Below are 19,850 nucleotides of genomic sequence, written 5' to 3' on the forward strand. Positions count from 1 at the left end.
AATCAACATAACTTTTTTTTATACTGAAACCTTAGATAATTTCCTTTCATTGGATATCATTTTTTTGAAAATCTAACACTTAACCTGCTCATTGAAGGGGATTTAAAATAGCAACTTTTTTTCATAAATTAACTTTTTCAACTTAATTTTTGAAAATGTACCGGAAATACTGCGTCCTTCAAACATATATCAAATTAAAGCTTATTTTATGTACTATAAAATAAAAAAAAAATTTGTCCCGACACCTTATCTACTATGTGCAAATTGCTGCGCGAAGTTTAAAAAAAAATGTAATATTTGCGATAAAAATCAACTTCTATAAGTATGTTTTTTGTAATTAAAACTGCTATAACTTTTTCAAATATTAACAAATCAAAATAATATTTTTTTATATTGAAACCTTAGATATTTATCTTTCATTTGATATCATTTTTTTGAAAATCTATCACTTAACCTGCTCATTGGAGGAGATTTAAAATAGTAACTTTTTTACTAAAATCAAATTTTTCAACTTAATTTTTGAAAATATTCCGGAAATACTGCGTCCTTTAAACATATATTAAATTAAAGCTTATTTTATGTACTATAAAATGAAAAAAAAAATTTGTCCCGACGACCTATCTTCTATGCGCAAATGGCTACCGTATTCAAAAATATGCTATTTTTCTATTAAAATTCTAGGTTTTGTATTTTATTTTATTTTAAAATATCTTATTAGGAGAATATATTGACTTTCATGAATATTATATAATTTAATTGACATAGAATAAAATTCATAAGACATAAGAAATTAAACTTATTAAATTTTTTTGCTTTTTGAAGTCCAAAAAGTAATTTTTAAATTTGAGTTAGCTTAAATAGCCAATTTTATTAAGCGACGAAGGCAACGAACAGTTGCCGAATCGATAATACTTGTGTCTTTCACGCGAAGGGTACGAGGTTCAAATTCGACTGTGGCAATTAATATTTTGCATTTTTTTTTGAGTTAGAATAAAATTTTCAAATCATTTGATATTTATCTTATTTAGATTCAATAAATATTAAGGATCCCATCACTTAAGTCTCCCTTCGTGAGAAGAAATATCTTATTCATGTTAATATTTTTTTGCTATGTAGTTTTTTTTGTGGCTATGATTTATTTTGCCAACTCTCACTAGACCTACTTTTTTCAACGATACGTCAAATGATTACAATTCGTATTTAGTTTAAGTTATTACTCTTAAAAATCGAAAAAATATTCCTTATTCAAATAAAAAGTAGCTTAACCAGCTTTTTCCATACAAACAATTAAAAACATTAATTTCTATTATTCTTAAAGTATTCATTATCGAATTAGATTTGATATGATAAAAGTATTCAACTACAAAAGTAAATAATTTTACTTTGTAATTTATTAATTTTTTACTCTATTTGTGTGTGCTACTACTAGACTATAATATTCCAAATTTATTGGTAACATATTGCTATACAAATCATTTCTAAAAAAAATGATTGTTAGTTTCTCCTGAATTAACAATGGATTTATATAATTATAATCAATTTTTATAATACGCTAAATTGAATAACTTTTTTTTTATTGTTTTTTTTAGATATATAATCATTAAAATTAATTAAATTCTGAATATTTTTATTGTAGAATTTTTTTAAACGCCAAAAGTTAATTAGAAATTATTACTATTACTTCTATTTAAGTGATCTATTACGATAAAAATGTAAAAAAATCTAACTTTACTGATAAATGCACTGTAAATAGTAATTATAAAATTCCCTGATTGCATATTGTGCAATGCCAGCTATATTTTCTTTAGTATCGGCAATTTGCGAATTTTTCTTGTAACATTTTTGTTCGTTTAATAACTACGATTGACTATACGTATTTGGCCATGCCTTAGCGGAAGGAAAAGGAGAATATAAAATGTGGAAATTGAGCCTTACAATATATTAAATAGAAAGAAAAAAAACATATATATAATAATCACAATATGATATTTTCCGTTACGATAAAAAAATAACTAACAACAAGAACCAATGATAAATGAAATTAGCACAAATTACTAATGAAATAAATAACATATATCCTCTTTTTATAACTAATACATATATTATGTGGGCTGGAAATCCGTTAAATAAACAATAAAAAAATTTTAGGAATTACCCACTGCCGTTTGAAGGCAACAAAAAAACACCGTAGTATATAACAAGCCGTTGAGCAACTCAAAATTGAACACTGTGGCGACAAGGCAATACTCGACCCAAAAATACCTGGCATCGATATAACCGAAACGGCCGACTAATTGAGCGCGAAAAAATTAGTTTTCAATGCCATACGTTGCAGGGACCGGGCTAAAACAGCAGCGTCGCCGTACCGTTACGAAGGTGGTGGTTTTTTAGTGGGAAAAAACACATTGAAGATAGCGGCGTATATTAAAAAGAACGCGGAATCTCCGGTCTACTAGACGCCTACAGAAAAAAAATGAAAATAAATTGCGTTGTGTTAGCGGCATACCTGTCGTGATAAACACAAACATGTATGATGTGATCGACTGACCTGCTCTCCCTCACTTACCGTGTTTTCATGTTAAATTAACTATATCGCGTCACCTCACATTCATCTAACACATATTAATCTTAACAATTTAATTTTTTTCTATCTTCTATCTTCATCTTGTATTATCTTCTATTATTCTATCTTTCTTCAGTTTATCTTTTAAAATTGTCCAAGTAGTAATTCCTCTTTCCGATTGAATATATAATTGAGCCGTTCCCATTAATAAACGTTTACCATAAATTAACTTCTCAGGATCGGACCAACGTAGTACACTAGCCATTTCTTCAATTTCTTCAATCCATCGATTAACTGGATAAGCATCATCACCAGAAAACTTTGACAGTGATTCTTCAACATCTCTAAAGCTTAAATGAGATTTGCTATGCTCAAGTCTCAAAGCAAATACTTCCTCTCGAAGTCTAAAAACTTCGTCCATAATTTCATTAAAATTTTTATTTTTAGGCATCCCGAACTGTTATATAATCAAAAAGTTTAATCAAATTCAAATTGATGTTAGAAACCAATTAACAATAACTAGATCTCGCGAAAACGAACAAAGAAAAATTGCGCGTTTACTCAACTAAAATGGAGTCGCATACTAATACAATTACAAAAACGTTTTATATATTTTCGTCACTGACAACACTTATATAATACACGACAAATAGTTTGAAATTTTCCGGATGTTGAGTAGACAAGATATCTTCTCCAATCTCTATTCCCGTTTGTTGACCGATGATTATCCCGGACAGGCCCCCAAAAAATGTGGGAAAATGCAAACAGGCAATTACAGGAACAGAGCGAAGACGCAATACTATTATTTAATTTATATATTTATAAATTAATACACAAAAAAACTCTATTAAATGTTAACAAACAAAAATAACACATATATTTAAATACGCACGAAAACTCTATATAAAATATTCACACAACACAGAAATAAAATATAAAACAGAATACACTTATAAACTAAAGAATATACATAGAGACACGTTTTAGCCGACTCACGACTTGACTTAATCTCCCTCTATGTACTTGATACCACTATCTATCTCCAGACCCTGGAAGTGGTGCCATCTAGATACCAATGGTACCCACATATATATATATATATATAATTACTTACTTCTTTTATTCTTGCAAATTGCTGTAAAATGATTTGATAAATATGTTATTATTATGCAATAATATGTATTGCTTTCGTATTAGTAATATTTCAGGTAAAATTATTAGATCTGCAAATAGCTTCAAAAAGGCATAGGCTTTAAAATACGAATGTAAAAAAATAACTCTCTTAAATATTTATATTAATTTCATCTACAAATTTATAAAATGTAAATACCACAGATTAACTTAAAGTCGAATAATCACTTTTCCTTCGGGAAACCTGATTTTAAATCAATTTGACTATTCTTGAATAGAAGGAGCTCGAAAGACCCCGTGCAATAAGGGAGTGTATTAAATAAATAAAAAAAAAACATTTAATTCATCTGACTGATTATTTCAACGGGCACACGGTGTGTTTATCGTGATACTGTATACTGTATTAATTTATATTTACTTTTGTGTGAATTTGCTTGGATACCAAATAAACGCACTTTAAGTAAATAATTTTGAACGAATTACGGCGGTTTTTGTGTTATGGAGAGCAATTGAAATTTTTAAAATCTTCGCAAAAAGCGTACGAGTTCTCTGTGTACAAACATTACCGTCGTGTATTGAATCCTTTTCGGCAGACGAAGATCAAGATATGTATAGAAACACTGTATTGGCCACCGATCGGTCAGAAACGACTAACGCTAGAGTGCCCTACAGCGTCAAAATACTAACCGTGAATCCAAACGGATCTTCCGCAGACAAGGTTGTTAACAAACGGGAATACATCGCCAACACTGACACGATTACGATATCAAAGCCATCGGCTACCGGACTGATAAAAAACAAACGAAACGGTACTACCGATTGTGACTTTACGTTTACAAAAATGAAACGGCTTTGGTGGGTCACCCCATATTCTTGCATGTCCAATAAACGAAAGCTCACTACGAATACCGAATACTATGCGACAAAAAAAATGAAGCAGACGACTGACGACGACATCGATAAACCCAACGGATTGGTCTTGAAAGTCTGGAAGCTCAACGAGACATCAACGTTTTCCCTCGATACGAAAACATCGCCTCGAGTATACAGTTCGAATAACGCGAGCACAACAACTGAATCAATCGACATAGACTCGGCCGAGAGCGATTATGATGGTACTTCCTTATACGGTAAAAAAGACAAGTCCATTAACTAGACTTAAATAAATGACATTAGAATATATAATAGTATTTAAAATTAAATAAATATTATAAAACGAAAGTTAAGCGATCGGATTAAAAAATAAAAAATTTTGTTTGCAGACGTGCTGCCGCGAGATTTGAACGAGAAAAAGAAGAACCCGCCCTCGTACGATTCATTTCTCATTCCGACGACGTGGTACAGCGGCGACACATTCAACGCGTATTTAAGTCTGATTGCATCGCGTTCGCAAGGCAAAGTGCACTACCTGAACACCGATTTTATGGAGGCGCTTTCCCGACGCGGATACGCTGGCGTGAAAAGATGGATCAAAATCGATATACACTCTTTAAAACTCCTGTTGGTGCCCATGCACGTGAACGACAACCATTGGACCATGACTGTAGTCGATGTACCCGAAAAGACGATAACGTTTTTCGACAGTCACAACTCCTACAATGGCCCTTACCCGTCGTTATTTAGACAATTTCTAATCGAATGGGAGATCGAAAACTACGGATATTCTTCCCAATGGACTTAACGGTACGGAAAAGCTGTGCAACAACACAACGGTTATGATTGCGGACCGTTATCTTTGGAGTTGGCCGAGAAGATGTCCAGAGACGACGGCACGCCGATCAACCCGCTCGCAATGCCTTATGTCCGGTTGAGGCATAAGTACGAACTAGAAGCCGGCACATTATTCCAATTTTGACGTAAATATAATATATTTGCCCATCATCAAGATTCACGTTTACCAATCACGATCTTATACGACACACCGATTTCGACTAATACCGACCTATTCATCAATACCAATTGAAATATGTAATATTCACCTTATAACTCTATTTTTTCTGCCCCAGGCGCTGTACTTACAATTTAAACGGCCGTGTTTAATCGAAGTACACGCCGGGGATGGCTTTTTCTTCATTAGAAACACGTTTTCTACGATATTCTACAATGTACAACATTGAGTTTCTAATGTCGAGTGACACATCAGTTCGATGTTATTCGATTCCGTTAGAAATATTGTACATTTTGTATTTTTTTTTTTATTAAATTCGTGTACAATAACTTTATGATAGTATCTCTTTTTTACGTGCAAATTTATTAATTATTGTTATTTTTTTTCATATATATGCCATTTCAATATTTTTTTGTTATATAGTATTTTTTCGTTATATATTNTATATGCCATTTCAATATTTTTTTGTTATATAGTATTTTTTCGTTGTATATTTGTTTGTTTTCTTGTGTGAAATATTTTTCTTTCTAATTTGAACTTGTATCGATTTTATATTTATTATGATATATGTAATTTATTATTATCAATATATGTGTACATTTTTTTTTTTTAATAAAACTTATTCGTGAAAAGCGTGTGGTCATTTAATAACTAGCGATATTTTTAGATATAATTTTTTGGATAGCCCATACAAGAGTACTCTAAGGCATCAAATTATTAACCGTGAATCCAAACGGATCTTAAGCATACTTCACAACATACTTGATCAAATCAGAGCATTTTAAAAAAATTGTGTATACAGAGTGATCCAACTGAATTATTATAAAATACAGAGTAATTNTTTTAAAAAAATTGTGTATACAGAGTGATCCAACTGAATTATTATAAAATACAGAGTAATTCAAATAACAAAAAAAAAAAAAATGTTGAATATCGCTATAATCTATAATTACTATTTACAGTACGTTTATCAGAAGAGTTCGATTATTTTTACATTTTTATCGTAATAGATCACGTAAATTGAAATCATAGTAATCATTTCTAATTAACTTTTGGTTTATAAAAATATTCTACAATGGAAATATTTAGAACTTAATTTTTTTTTTTATAGATGCTTGATATCTTTACCTATCATTTGGTATTTTTTTTTTTTTGTAAATCTGACCCTTTATCTGCTCACAGGGGGGGATTTAAAATGAGAATATTTCATAAAAAATTAACTTTTTCAACTTAACTTTTGAAAATGTTCCGGAAAGTTTTTATATTTTACATTTTTTACTTTAAAATGCTATAACTTTTTAAAAAATGTATGGATCAATACAATTTTTTCATGAGAAGTAGTATTATATACATCTTTCATTCGACATACTTTTTTTTGAAATCAGACCATTTCGCTATATACGGGGGGTTTCAAATCTAAATAATGCGTATAGAAAGTAGAACTTTTGAAAGTGTTCCGGAAGGTTAAATATTTTTATATATATCTTAAATTAAAACTAATGTATTGTGCTTTATTATGGAAAAAAAAATTGACCTCTGGACTTGTCTTCGTGGTAAAAATAGACATTAAAGTTAATAAAAAATTACGACTTTGTAAAATAATTTTTTTTTATATTTTTAACTTTATAATGATATAACTTTTTGAATGATGTATGGATCAATATAATTATTTTTGTTATAGATGCATGATGTTTTTACCTATCATTTGGTCAATTTTTTTTATAAATCTGACTAGTGATGAGCAAAACAAGAACAAGACCAAGACTGTCAAAGTCTTGGTCATAGTCTTGTTCTTGATAGCTCAGTCTTGGTCTTGGTCTTGCTTTACTAACTCAGTCTTGGTCTTGGTTTTGGTCTTGCAAATCTAGTCTTGTTCTTGTTCTTGGTCTTGCTTTGCTAACTCAGTCTTGGTCTTGGTTTTGGTCTTGCAAATCTAGTCTTGTTCTTGTTCTTTGTCTTGCTTATTTANATAAAAATGCATATAGAAAGTAGAACTTTTTCAACTTAACTTTTGAAAGTGTTCCGGAAGGTCTGACACTTTTATATATATCTTAAATTAAAGCTAATGTAATATACTTTATAATGGTAAAAAAAAATTTCGGACTTTATTTTTTCTTCACGGTGAAAATAGCTACCAAATTCTATTATTGTGTGAAAATTCTCGATTTTATTTTTTACATTTTTAACTTTATAATGATATAACTTATTAAAAAATGAATGGATCAACATAATTTTTTAATGTGAAATAATATTTTTTAATAATTCCTTTTTCATTCGACATACTTTAACTTAATTAAGATATTAATAATGAACTAGCAGATCATGTAGCTTTTGGAATAATACACAAATTTTTAAAAATTAAACACTATCTAAAGATTTGCATCGAAGCGTTTATTTTTGATAGTGATTTTAATCACTGTCAGATATAATTATACTTGATCCATCTATGCCACGTCACCACTGTGCCGCGACCCCCCTGTGCTAGGGTTTTTTTTTTATTAAAACTTTCATTTTAAAGGACAAAAAAATGTAGGTTCAACATGATTACTTTTAACATATTAAAAATCAATAATAATTTGAAAACATTTAATTTAAAAAATTATATAATATATAATTAAAAGAATTACTAATCTGGGTATAATTAAGGAAATAGAAGTTGATGTTGCTTTTTTAATTATCCATCATTTTTTTAAAATTAAACACTATCTACAGATTTGCATCGAAGTGTTTCTTATGATAGTGATTTTAATCACTGTCAGATTAAATCTATACTATGCAACATCCCTACTATGCCGCGACCCCACTGTGCCGCGACCTCACTGTGCTGGATTTTTACATTTAAGATTAGGGTTGCCACATGCGTTTACTTATTAAGATAAGAGTAAAAGTAGTTGACATGCATAATATATAAATATGTTTTCAGAAAAGTCACCTTTTTAAAAGGTGACTAATAATTGACTTTTAACTGAATCATATGTAATATAATATAATTAAACAACAGTATGCGTTTGTAAAATTTTCTTTAAATTATTTATTTAAACTTGTCGTAATATGCCCAATGCTTTGCATTACGCATCTTACAATTATCAATGAAAAATTTATAATTTGTATTTTATATTACGTGTAAACAAATATTTTTAAATATTTAAGCGAATTAAATACTTTTAAGCATATATACACATATCGAGGTATTTATCAAATCATTCTATAGCAATTTGCAAGAATAAAAGAAGTAAGTAAATTTATGTTATCCCAGTTATTTAGAGTTAATAAATTTGAGTATAGGATGACAAAGCAACAGATCATTTATTAAATTAATATCTTAAAGTGTCAATTTTGACTGGTTGGTTAAAAAAAATTATACATAATCACGATATATGGTATTCGTGAACTGGCTCTGCCGTTTCGTTGCCTCTTAGTTAGGACATTAGAAACTAACCAGACAAAAGTTTATTACACCTCAATTAGAGGTACTGCGTTATTATTTTTTATATCTACTTGTCTTTGTCGTTCTAAACACTCGAACCATACGACCCCGATAGAACCACAACATCAGGTTCTCACCACATAGAAGGCCCTAGCCTATTTCTATTTTTATTTTAATTTTTGTTATTTGAATTATAACAAACTATTTATTTAAAGACAATTGTTATTCTATGAATATGAATATAATTTATAAGTAGAAGTGTTAATTATCTTAAATAAAATGATTAAATTAACAAACATTATTGTGGAAATAAAACAGCCTAATGTTATCACATATTATGATAGTGACGAGTATATTACATTACAATATAATATTATTTATTATAAAATAAAATTTTGTTTATTTGGAAGTATTACATTTAGTCTAGGGAAAGAAGCGTTATATAAAATAAATCTCTTCCGAATATAATGAATAAGAATTGTAAAGTTAATATTATTAAGAAGTGAAACATAATTTATTTTATTGTTAAGAAGTTTGAACAGTAGTGTTCTAAGATTGATTCATTCTATATTTAAAAAAATTCAAATTAAAAATGTTTTGGATGTTAAATAATCAGAATGAGAAAGTCTACTTATAAAACACCTATAAAAAACGTTTTAGTATAAATGAGTGGATAAATCTCCAATGATTTCGTTTATGACAAATAAATAATAAAGGCGTTTTTTACTGCTAAAGCATGTAAATTTAATAAAAGTTTGGAATCAAAAATTTAATTTATAATTGTAAATAATTGATTGAAGTTTGTTTTAAAAAATATGTTTCACAATTCCAATAACCTTTCCTCATTTTCACCATCTACATGACCATTGTTTTGATAACCATGTGTTTCGAAAGATTCACAAAATTTTAAACATGATAAAATACTTGTTATGCTTACACTTTCGAATGATTTATCAAATAAATACGTAAATAAAAATATTGTTACAAAATTATCATTTATTCCTTTAGAATCTGAAATTGAACATAAATATTCAATATCTTTGAGGGTTTTATTTTCACCCAATTCATTTCTTAAAATATACATTTTAGTTTCAAGATTGATTTTCGATTCATAGTCTGAGTCGCTAATTCTATCATTTGAAATTAATTTAAAAAAGTTGGGTTTTATTTTATCTATTATGCGTTCGATATTTAAAATCAAAACACCATGATAATATCTAAGATTTTGATCATCTGAGGGTAAATCTGTGAGAGATTTGAAAATTTTTTGAAAATCATAAGCTTCTTCGCCATTAAATAACGTAGCCGTATATCGAAATAAATTTGCTATTTTATCTATGAAAAATTTTGCAGNAATTTGCTATTTTATCTATGAAATATTTTACTTTATCTATTTGTTCATTGTCTAACATTAAAGAACTGTAGATAAAGTGTTTTTTCATTAAATTCATTAAAACGGTTTTAAAAACGTTTAAGACTTTTCGTTGATAAACTCCAATTCGTTTTATCCATAAATCAAACATAAGATAATTCTTTGCTTCTTTGTATGCTTCATGTATGTCATTATAAATAGCATCAAACGTATCTTTACTTTGTTCACCGAAATCCATTATAGCAATTCTCATGAATTCTTTGTTTTCAATTATGTCGCACATATAAATACTTCTGAGTGAGAATGCACTTTCTTCTTTGTCTGCAATTTCCAATACATTTTTGTTGATTTCTTTTCTTCGATTCATAACATCTATAAGGTTCGTGAGAGTTGAATATTGTTCCGAAATATCTGAAGGAGTATCTTTTACGTCATACTTATTATTATATCTACATATCTTTAAAGAAAAAAATATTAACATTGAGCGAAGGATTTGGTGAGCACCTACAATATTATATGGACATTGATGTATTTCATTACCAAACAATCGAATATAAGAAGTATAAAAATGCATTGCCCAAAAACCATCAAATATTTTTTTTGAATTGTATTTAATCAAAATAACTAAAATTTGTTTTGTAATTGATTCGTTTAAAATAATTCTGTTTATATCATATGTTTGTCCAGAAGGAAAATTAATGAAAAAATAAATAAGATTCAAATATTGAAAAAGATTGAATGTATTACCACAAATGAGATCCAACTCTATAAAGTGATTTTTTGTTTTCATTAAACTCGTAATACCTCTTAATGATGTATCTCCTGCGAAGATTTTTTTTTTGAAATCTTCCATTGACAAATCGCATAGATCCTCATAGCTAGGATACTCGAATCCAGTGTCTAATTTTAAAGCTCTTTCTAGTGATATATCTTTTGTTTTCCAGAATTTTATGCCATAACATTTTTTTAGCTTCACAATACATAACAAAAATAGTATGACAGTAAATGTTTTTAAAATCATTTTCAATTGACAATATATTAATTATTTTATTATGTGATAATTTAATAAGCTATAACAAGATATTTTTTTAAAACTCTATAAGTCTTTTAACTATGGATATTTATTATGGTATTTATTTTAATAGTATTTTTATATTCAAAAATAGATCGCATAATACATTTGTCATAAAACTAATGAAATAATGTAATTTATTAAATAACATATTGAGCTTTATTTAAGAATTTAATATATTTTTACAATATGTTATTAATGCTTATTTATATCATAAAATTTGTGTAGATATTTTTTTGTAACTATATATGTACTACATCATGAAGTCATTTTTTATTGAGATATGCTGGTTTATTTTACATGATAAACTATTTTATCATTTTACTATTTAACTTATTTTATGTATTCTTTATGCTCAATTATCTGTCTATAGTCTCCCAACATATTATACAGAGTGATTCTTTTAATATTAGCCATTCAATTTAACTTAAAATAAAAATTATATGAAGAAAATCCATTATGGTATTTTTAATTTTATATATATTTTGATTTATTTATTATAAAGTATGTTTGTTAAATCATCCCTTTATGTCTTAAAAGGGTGTCAACTTTATTTTTTCAAATTTAATATATATATAGCTTATAAAATAAAAAACCCAACACAGTTGGGTCGTGGCAAAGTGGGGAATTGATTTAATTTTAAGAAATTGGTTAATTATTCTAAAAGCAAAATTAACTACTATTTCTATCATTATTCCTAACTATTTGTTGATTTATAAGTATAATTTATGAATAAATATCTATTAAAGCAATTCAAGGTAGTATGAAATCGATATTTAATAATTTAGTATTACAATTTTTTTGGAGTATTTATAAAAAATTATAAAGTAGTTATTAATTTTATGGCACACGTGTATAACAATGTATCACGTGTAGATAATAATTTGACGTTAATTATGAATAAATAGTCTGCAAAAAATTTTCACCAGAATAAAAGATATACTTTTATTATTTAAATTTTCGTGCTAAATTCAAAGCAGCAATATGTTTTCCATCGTCAATAAATTTTGATATTATTACTAATTAGTTAAAAACTATAGAATATAACTATAAAAAAAGTAGTTCTGAATATTTCAATTGTACCATCTATTTTAACAACAAAAATTACATAGAAATTATTAATATTTCTTTTAAAATGATTTATTAAGATAATAAAATAATTAAAAACACAAAAAAATTGGTTTGAAATTAATACAGATTTTGATTTTTAATATTTTAAATATAATTAGTGCAAAATATTATTTTTAACATATTTTTTGGGTATTTTAAAGTTGATTTTTTGAAAGTTTATAGTAAAAAAAAGTTGAATAACTTTTAGCTCAACTTCAAGTTTGAAATCTTCATTATTAAATAGAAAATTTTATGATAATAAAAAAATAGTATTGTTAATATTAATATGCTGTCAGGAAATTGTATAATTACTATTTACAGTAAATTTATCAGAAAAGCTCAATATTTTTTTTGTATTTTTATTGTAATAGATCACTTAAATAGAAAATATAGTAATCATTTCTCAGTAATTTTTTGTGTTTCAAAATATTCTACAATTAAAATATTCAGAACATAATTAATTTTAATGTTTTACTTTAGCTAAAAAAATCTACTCAATCGGGTGTATTATAAAATTTAATAATAATTTTGAAAATCCATTGTTAAATTCAGGTGAAACTAAAAATAATTTTATTTAGAAATGATTAATATAGCACCATGTTGCCAAAAAATTTGAAATATTACAGTCTAGTAGTAGCACACCCAAATAGAGTAAAAAAAATATTAAATTACAAAGTAAAATTATTTAATTTTGTAATTTAAACCTATCATAACTATTAAACTTTTGGTGTTTTAAAGATTCTACAATTGAAATATGCAGAACTGAATTAATTCAAAGATATACCTTTAATAAAAAAAAAATCAAAATATTGATAAAAAAATAAACTCTATTGAGTGTATTAAAAAATTTGATTACAATTGTAAAATTTTTTTGTAAAATTAAGGTGAAACTAAAAATAATTTTTTTTTAGATTTATGATATATATAACAACATGTTACCAAAAAGCACCTTAATAAGCGTATATTAAAACTACAACACTACTCAATATTTTATTCTCTGGGACTTGATCGATTTATTAATTAATTTGGACTTTTTAAAAAAAATAAATGACACTTAGAAATTTTAAAGTGAATTTTGTTTTGGTGAATCTTTTGATTTGATTGAATTTGTTTATCAAATAATAATGTATTATTTTTATCATTGTGGAAATAAATATCAAATAATATTTAAACATTAAATTTGTTTAAATTATTTTATTTTAATAATAAATCCAACCCAACTTTAAATTATATTAAGTAATAAAAATTTATTGTGAGCTTTTCTTATTGGGTAGCTAGTCTCGTCGCTAATGTCTTTGCTTTAACAAACATCGCGCCGGCAGACAGAGTTAAAGGTCACAATCTTCTCAACTTAAATTTATGTAATAATTATTTTATTTGACTAAGTGTATTGCAACTCTAAACTTACTGGGTATCTAATCTCGTCGCTAATGTCTTTGTTTTAACAAATATCGCGCTGGCAAACAAATCAGAGAAACTTACGTGTATATGTGTAATGTTTAATTTTTGTCTTGGTGATTATTTTGCCGCATCGTTTTGAGGCGCTTTCTAACGTCGGGACACATTGGGCCACCGTAATTCCGCCATGATAAATTTTTTACATAGATATAAATATTTCTGAATCTTGTTTTAGCCAGGCCAGAGGAAAATTTAAGAAGTATTGGTGTCGATCTCTCAATAAAATATATACTCTCTCAAAAAAAATACTTATTCAACAGACGTAAAAAATGAACAATTATTGATTATAAATTTTACTTCTAATAAAATATAGAGTGTTTAAAATCTTTCACAAATAAGATCAGTCATAGAATTTGTGTAATTAAATCATATTATTTAAAATTTTGAATAGTTTTTGTAAGTAATTATATGGACTATATGACGTATGTTATATCGTATATGTAGTGCATTTAATATCAAAATCAACATTGGATTACTTGAAATATTATTGCATTAAACAGGACGTAAGATAAGTACAATTTAATCTACGCTTTCGAATCTCTAACAATTTATTGCGTAATAAACCATTAATAAAAATTAAATAGGAGAATTAATAATTAATAAGAGAGATAATTGATGAGAAAATTAATTAATAAAAATTAAAGATATTAATTTAATAAAAAAAATCATATAACTAATCAATATTAATTAAATATAATTATTATTTTTAAATTCTAATTTCTTTCCTTTCTTTATATCTTTGGTTTACTACATTTTATTGATAAATCGGATATTTTTTTAAATATTTAAGGGTATTTATCTTTAACTAGATAATACTTGTGATAATTTGATGTATCGTTAAAAAAATTTGGTCAAGTGAAAGCTGAGAAAATAAATGAAAGCCATAAAAAAATGTCACATAGTAAAAAATCTTTAATATGAATAATAAATTTCTCTGAACTAGGGAGGGACTACAGTGATGGAGTCTGAGATATTTAGTAATGCTATTGAATTTTTTTTTCATTATTAAAAATATACAATCTGTATAATAAGCACAATAATCATATACGATAAGAGTAGAAAAATTTACATGAATCCATTTTGATGGAAAAAACTACTTATTAGTGACACTTCCCATGGTATTTCTTTTATTTTTCTAACATTTTTATTTAAATTTCCAATTTCTTAATTATATTAGTATTAATTGATATTATTAAAAAGAAGATCACGGCACCACTTACGTTTTAAACGTCTGGGTGGGTCTTCACTTATGGACAAGGTTGAGAGATTTTTTATTAGTGCTAATATCCTGGGAGAGTAATTTAAAGTTGAATCTTTTATAGTAGGATACGGTTTTTCATGGGCTGTTTTTAAGTTAAGGCTGTTATGGAGTGTATAATTAGAGATATAAGGGGTGCATTGATTAGTTTTCTTAAGGCAATATTCTCAAAGCCTTGAATTTTATTTGTATTGGATTTTTTAGCATTGCCCTATAACTGAGGGCGTAAGTCTATATGGGTTTTAAAAGGGATTTATAAATTAGAAGTTTAATATTAATGTTTGTAAATTTATTGTTTATGATTAATGATTTGAATAACCGCAGACGGCTATTTAAAAACGAGCGTTTAATTTTAATGTGCCAAGCCCACGTGAGCCGTTTATCTAGTGTGAAACCGAGATACTTGACAGAGGAAGAGGAGAAGATTTGTACTCCATATAGGGAGACACCAGGACAAGGGAGAAGTCTTAGAGTAAAGGTAGTATGAACTGATTTTGATTGATTATTTTTAAATCGCCATTTTGTGTACCAGTCTTCCATTAGGTATAGATGATTTTGCAAGTTGTCAGATACAATCTGACCCTTAGAGTTACAGAACAAGATAGCTTTATCATCAGCATAATTTGCAACAATGGTGTTGGGAGTTATGGGTTTGTCTGAGGTATAGATATTAAAAAGGATTGGAGATAGGATACCTCCTTGTGGAATTCCTGTATTTATAGAAGCTATAACAGATACTGAAGAACCAAGACGTATTTGGAAAAAACGATATGCTAAATAGGATTTAAAAAACAGGTATTAAGAGGGATGCAAACATTTTTTTAATGTATATAAGAGGCCATCATGCCTTTCTCTATCAAAAAAGGCCTATAAGGTGTCAAGAAACGCACTTGTGCAATATAATTTTTTTTCGAGCGAGTACGATATTACGTCTACTACCCTATGGATTTGATGTATAGTGGAGTGAGAAGCTCTAAAACCTAATTGGGAATTAGGCAATATGTTATTAACAGAGAGACATAGAAGTATTCTTTTAAGTAATAATTTTTCAAACATTTTTGCAAAGAACGGTAAGAGCGGTAACTAATATAATAGTTGAGAATTTCCATAATACAGGGAAATAAGAAAGTCTGATGATTGCATTAAATATACGAGTGAAATGAATAATAGTTTTTTTTGGAATGCATTTTGCAACCTCAACTGCTATAAGATCAAAAGCAGGGGATTTCTTGGAAGGATATCTAGCAATAGTGAATTTTACGTCATTTGGTTTAAAGCATTTAACTGGAAGATAGAGTAGTAAAGATGCATCGAGGTATGTCATTATAGAACTAGTCATTTCAGGTGAGAGTATATTCGGATGAGTTTTAAAAGTATCAGCTAGATGTTTTTTGAATAACTCTGCCTTTTCCATGTCAGAGATAGCTAGACTGCCGTTACTTTTTTTAATTGGGAGATTAGTTGTTTTATAAATAAGAGTTTGTTTGGTAGCTCTCCGCAGGCTACCATCCTTAGACGTTAAGCTACATAAATAATTTTTATAGGAGTTGGTTTTGTGTTGAGCAAGCGTTTTTTTAAGTTTATTTGGTTGTAACGTCACAAATTCGAAGGTGGACAGTTTATGATTTTTTGTTATGTCTACTTATTTATTTTATCGCGTGAAAGAACCTTTTTCTGCACACAGCGGTGTCAACCACTCATTATTTTGCCGCTGACCGCTAGATAAGGCGATAAAAGAGAATATAATTAAAATCGAATTGTTTATCAGTATTGATCCCTTCCAAAAAGACCTGGCCGTTATCGATTTGAAATTACCGTTAGATCGGTGTTGACTCTTCTCTATTCTTTCTTCTGTCATTGACCGTGCTAGGGTGCACACATTTGTTGTTTTATTAACTCTTTTTACAATGATAGAGTAGAGCCGCCAACGGCGAACGGCCAGGTCTTTTCGACGAAGCATCCAGACTCTTCGGAANCAGACCATCGGATGGGTCTCTTCGGAGACCGGGTATCGTTTTCTTTTTTATATTATATTTATGTAATGAGCTATATTTTATTAATTATTTTATTTCATTTTATTTTATTGTAAATTAACTTAATTTTGTTTATGTGTGGAGAGCACGTGTTTCCCTTTTCTTCTAGCCAACGCTAAGAAGCGAGTGTCCAGACCGCTCCTAGTATTCTTCATTAACTTCCGATTAACATTAACGGATGTGTTCCAATACCGTCCGTGATGTTTGTAATATTATTTGTTTGTTTTGTTTAAATATTTTATTTTATTTGTATTGCCTTTATTTGTAGACATGGTTTTTGATGCATTCGCATTTTTGTCCATGTTTAACTTAATTTTCTTTTTTTAACAATTAAATTAAATTTCCTTATTAATTTCAACTGTAATATTTATTTTATTGCGCGAGTAACTTAATTACTCGCGTGTATTTTATTCCTATTCCTTAATCTAGACACGGGCTACGGTATGTTTTACATATCAACCACATACAACTTTGATTGTCATAATTGTGTTCTATAAACCACGAGGCATTATAGTAATTTATACATATAACGATATATTAATTTAGATTATACTTTTAATTAACTTAAAATTAAATTCCACCTATGGTCCGGTAATCATATCTGATAAGTGTGACACGTCGCCTAGGTGGTGGCGACCCTTGCTACTATAGCTAGTCGTTATGCAAGTTGCAAACCATGTTGTTGTTACAGGCCAATATATAAAAAGCCCACTTGCATGGTAACTTATTATTTAAGTGTTTATGTGACGGAAGTCTAGTGCGTTGGAATAAAGCTCTAGCTCTACGTTTGTCAGAAATTAATTTTCTTATTAGCTCTGGTAAAACAGGAATAGAAGATTTAATAAAAATAGCTACTCCTCCATGACCAGTATTGTCTGGATGGTTGCATTTTAATAATTTATAACCAGGGATGAAAAAATTTAAGTATTCTGTAAAATGAGTTTTGTTATAAGTGCAATGTCTATGCGTTTAGTATGAAGGACAGTTTTTAGTTCATTAATGTGGTTTTTTAAGCCATTAGCATTAAACTGAAGGATTAGTAATGAATTGTTTGTAAAGGACTGACTAGTCATTTTTCTTGTCGAGCAAACTGGAGATAACTTTTGTTAGGAGAGATATAAGGGGATTGATTAGAGACTTAAGGTCTTCAAGGAAAGTTGACATAACATTATTTAAATCTAACGAAGGTAGAGGAATTTGATTATTAGTATTATTGGAAGTAATTTGAGCATATGTCTGTTTTAGAGATGTGTGGTTAATATTAGGGAAATCTTTTAATGAGTGGTTGTCTTGTTGTGCATTAAAATTCTTATTTTTAAGATTATCATATAAAAAGATACTTTTATGTGTAGATTTTTTTCGTTGTTGAAGATCTCTGTAAACTGAACATCCTTTGTAATTGACTGGGTGGCTACTTGAGCACAGTGCACATTTTGGAGGTTGTTCACGAGGCTTTGAGCAGTTAAACGACATAAGATTGGCCCCACAACGCACACATCTCGGCGGGTAATCACAGTATGCTTTGGTGTGTCTATAGTCTTGATAATTTACACTGTCAAGTCAACAAACATTGGCTTACTGTTTTGGGTTTGTAAGACTCTTCAACTTTAATCTTTGTATGTAATAAGGAGGATAAGTTATATATTTCTTTCGATTTACCATTTGTTTCTAAGTCAACAAAGAGGAATAGTAAGGGATTTTTATCAATTTTATGAATAACGTTTGTTATTTTCCTAACTTCAAAAAGTCTAATTTCAAGATCATTTTTTATTGTATCCACCGAAGTAGTAGGATGTAAATTATGGATCACTACGCGTAAACGCTTGTCTTCTTTTAACTGGTAGGTGTGAAACTCCGCTTTTTGTTCTTTTAAAAACTGCACTAGTGTTCTATACGAATCTGGATTTTTTGTTTGAATTTTAAGACTATCTATTGTTGATGTACATATGAAATTGTCCACTCCAATCAATTCAATAAGAACCGTGCAAAGATCAGTGAAGTTTTCCACACCTTTTATGAAAATAAGGGGAGGAATTTTGATCGGTTGTTTCGAATTATTTTCAGGGGGGTCCTGATTATGTGTGATTTCAACATCATTTTCATCATTAAGTATTGCATAGCGGTTAAATAGTTTAATACTTTTTTTGCTAGAGGTGGTTGAGCGAGGCGAACCAGGATTGGAATTTGAAGAAGTAGAATGATGCCTTTTATTGGGAATCTTTTTCCAGCCATCGATAGTATTATACAGCACAATCGGCGAGAGCTGATTATTTGTGTTATTATTACGGTTAACTTGATTATCAACTTTGTTGGTAGTTATAGACATGACAACGGCGGGAATATGGATAAGAGACCGTCGTGCGACAGCCAAACGACATAAGTACCACGGGCAATGTCGTGTGGAATACCGACACGGCACAGCATTAGATTTTAGCTGTTTAAATAATATAACAGTTTTTTCGATTTTTAGCTTCCATTCGAAGCTGAGAAGGTATTAATTTTACTATGATGTGTTTTTTTTTTTTTTTTTTTTTTTCT

Source organism: Daktulosphaira vitifoliae, unplaced genomic scaffold, assembly GCF_025091365.1.
Source record: "Daktulosphaira vitifoliae isolate Bord-2020 unplaced genomic scaffold, ASM2509136v1 Scaffold_1, whole genome shotgun sequence".
NCBI lineage: Eukaryota > Metazoa > Arthropoda > Insecta > Hemiptera > Phylloxeridae > Daktulosphaira > Daktulosphaira vitifoliae.